Raw genomic sequence first — 3,271 nt, forward strand, 5'->3', positions numbered from 1 at the left:
AGCCTCCGACAAGACTCTTAGTAATTTTCGTCTTCTTAATTCTTATAAAAATCTCTTTCAATCTCGCTAACTTGAGCGCCGAATGCCTACGACAAACACACCCAGTGTGTTTTCTAGAAGCTTCATGCTTGCCTTTCATGTGTGCAGGTCCAGCGGATTGCTAGTGACCTCAACCTCACGGGATCAAACCCCATTTTCATAACGGTGATTTTTGCATCTACATATAATATAATAACAAAATTACACATTTATACATTACAAAATTAAATAAATAAACACGTTACGCATTAGAAAAAAAAATTAATTAAACATGTTGAATTTGTAGAGTACAATGTGTTTTTTTTTAGTTTTAATTTGTAGAGGATAATACAAATTGCAATTAGAAAAACGCATTATATATTACAAATTAAAATAAATAAACGCATTATACATTAGAAATCAAAATTAATGTGCTTTTTCTTTTCTAATTTATTTTGTTTGTAATGGCAATGTGATTGTTTAATCTAGTGCTATATGTGTAAGTTATTTTTCATCATTTTCTAAAAAGGGCATTTTATCATTTTAGTACAAATTTAAAAGGTAACAACAGTCAACAAAACTTTTATTAGTTTAACAAATAAAAGGAATAGTATTTGGAAACGATAAAAACAAAAAATAATATATAAAACAATTGTCCTTAAAAAATAAACTGAAACCACAAGAAGGAAAAGGAGTTATCTCTTAGTTTGAAGGAGACACGAAGTAATAATTAGAAAAATTTACCTTTTTACAATATAATTAAGGAATAAGGGAAGTGTAGTGTATTTAAAGAATTTGATAGATATAGATTTTAATTTATTTTTTACATATAATTTTATGTTGTATTAAAAAAAAAACACATAAACAACTCACCATATAAGACGATGCATGATCGATTCAAAACCAGAAACATAGAAAACACACGACATAGCTACTAGGCACATAATAATGTGGTTATTGATGAACTTAATTAATTAAAAAAGTAAAAAGAGGAAGAAACTACGGGGAATTTTATAGTTTGCATAAATATAGTCCTAAATATCTTGGCCTTGTATTCAGGTGGATTGTTTCTCCAACAAGTTGAGGAAGTGGACCACAACAAATCCCCTGGTGGCTCTAAAAATACTGGCCATGACATCCTTGTTCTCCTTGTTCACTGTTGTTCTGTGTAGTACTGCCTTGTATACTCCATTGCTGAGAATCTGCACCCACCATTTCCAATTCTCTTATTCATTAAATCATAATACCGAACTTTTCAATCACTGTAATTACTATTTCTGAGGGTTTATTTCACTGTTCTTATGAGGTCGCTTTTTAAAATTAAAGATAATCAAAAACCCTAATTAGGGTATTTTATTTGCGAATACGTTTTCATAACAAGCATATCATATGAGAAAATGAAACACACCTGTTTTCTGAGAGTCAAAAAGTTCTTGTATTCTGTAGCCTTATTGTTTGGATTGAGATTGACTAATAATATCCTTTAGTTATTAATTTAATTTACCAAGTTTCTTATAATTAGGAGTTTTAACAATACTCCCTTTTAGATATAATTAAATAACAAATATCTCTCTATAAAATCTTCATGTTGTTAAGTTTTGGGGTTAAAATAAACGGAAGAGTGGTAATTAAGTAAATATTCATTAATTCATAATGTTATAAATTTTGATGGAACACTAACAACAGGGTGATTTATGTTATTTATGATTAGGGGAAATAATGTTATTTGATTAAACTTTAGGGGCCCAGAAATCCCTTTTAATTAGTTGCAAACTATGCTACAGTTGAATTAATTAATCTCCAACGTAATCCTTAAGATACATTAATTGAGTTCATTAAATTACATAAAATTAATTTTTTTTTTTTTTTGTTACAATTAGTATCAAACTTAGGAAGAGTTTAATGAATGAATTACCTCAATCTGATCACCGATATGAACAATAAGAGCATTGGGGATATATTTGGCGTCGATCCAACGGTCATCCTTGAAGACTTGGAGTCCAGGGACATCATTAGGAACAAGAATGGTGATGGTGGAAAGATCAGTGTGAGGGACAACACCAAGAGCGAGATCAGGACGAGGACATGGTGGGTAATAATTTATTTTAAGCATATATTCAATATCTTCACCACCAGATGCTTCTTTTAACACATGCCCTTCAACACCCAACCTTAATGAAAGAGTTTTGAACAACTTATCTACCACCTCTTTCATGTATTTTGCGTACTCCTCGTTAGCATCCCTGCATCATCACCAATTTTAATATTAGACTTATATATTTAACATTAAAATTGGCGGAGACATTTTTGGTCTACCTAAAGATGTGGACAAAGGACAGCAGTTTTTTATGAGACATGTCACTTACGCAAATGTAAATCCAATATAAATAAATAAATAAAATAAGTAGATCTACGTTTAATCCACATTAAGTTGATAATTAACTTATATTTGTTCACCAAACTACCTGTAAGAAGGAGGATTTTTAGGCCAATATTGGTAGTTGATAGAAGAAGGAGGCCAAATCTTATGGAACAAATGATCCACCCAAGCCTTCTTTCCTTCAACTTCTTTTTGAAGTTTGCTTCCATAGCCTTCAACAGTTTGAGCTCCCGGTGGCATTGCATAAACTTCTTTTTCTTCCTGTGGGAGCTCAAAGAACTCTTTCCCTGCAGCCTGTAATTTTCTTATAACATCACTAGGAATTTCATGGTTCACCACCTGAAAAATCCCCCATTCCCGGCTAGCTTTGGCTATTAAACGAACGAGATTCTCTTCGCAGGGATCGTTGAGATCAATGGTGGGAATTTCAGGCACTGGCCCACGATATGTAGTGATTGCAGGCTGCTCTTTGTCAGGTCTAATGAACTCAGCAGGAATAGTATCCTTTGAGAAAGATAATGAGGCAAGTGCTTGGACTCTTTGTAACTCCATTTTCTAAGTGACTAATTTTCTTCTATTTGGTGGGATACAAATATGAGGCATCGTTTGGTTTGTATAATAAAGAGTTAAACATAAAACCTCAAGGGTTTATGAAATAACAAAAATCACCTTTTTGTTAATGAATTGGTAAAATTTATATTATTAGGAGTTAATAAATATTACCAAATTGCATTTTTACTGTTTATTTCAATATTTAAAACTTAATAATAATAAAAAATTGTTATTTTCAAAACTTTAGGGGGATATTTGTTATTTTATCAAATATCGTGGAGATTAAATTACTAATAAAACTCCAGTAGAATTGAGAAAGAG

General features: G+C 31.2%; 1 pseudogene; it reads right to left on the reverse strand.

The window, feature by feature from the left end:
• Positions 1 to 1,029: 1,029 nt before the first annotated feature.
• LOC116145644 lies at positions 1,030 to 2,950 on the reverse strand (annotated as a pseudogene).
• Positions 2,951 to 3,271: the final 321 nt, after the last annotated feature.

This window comes from Pistacia vera, unplaced genomic scaffold (assembly GCF_008641045.1).
Source record: "Pistacia vera cultivar Batoury unplaced genomic scaffold, PisVer_v2 Contig464, whole genome shotgun sequence".
In the NCBI taxonomy this organism is placed as follows: domain Eukaryota; kingdom Viridiplantae; phylum Streptophyta; class Magnoliopsida; order Sapindales; family Anacardiaceae; genus Pistacia; species Pistacia vera.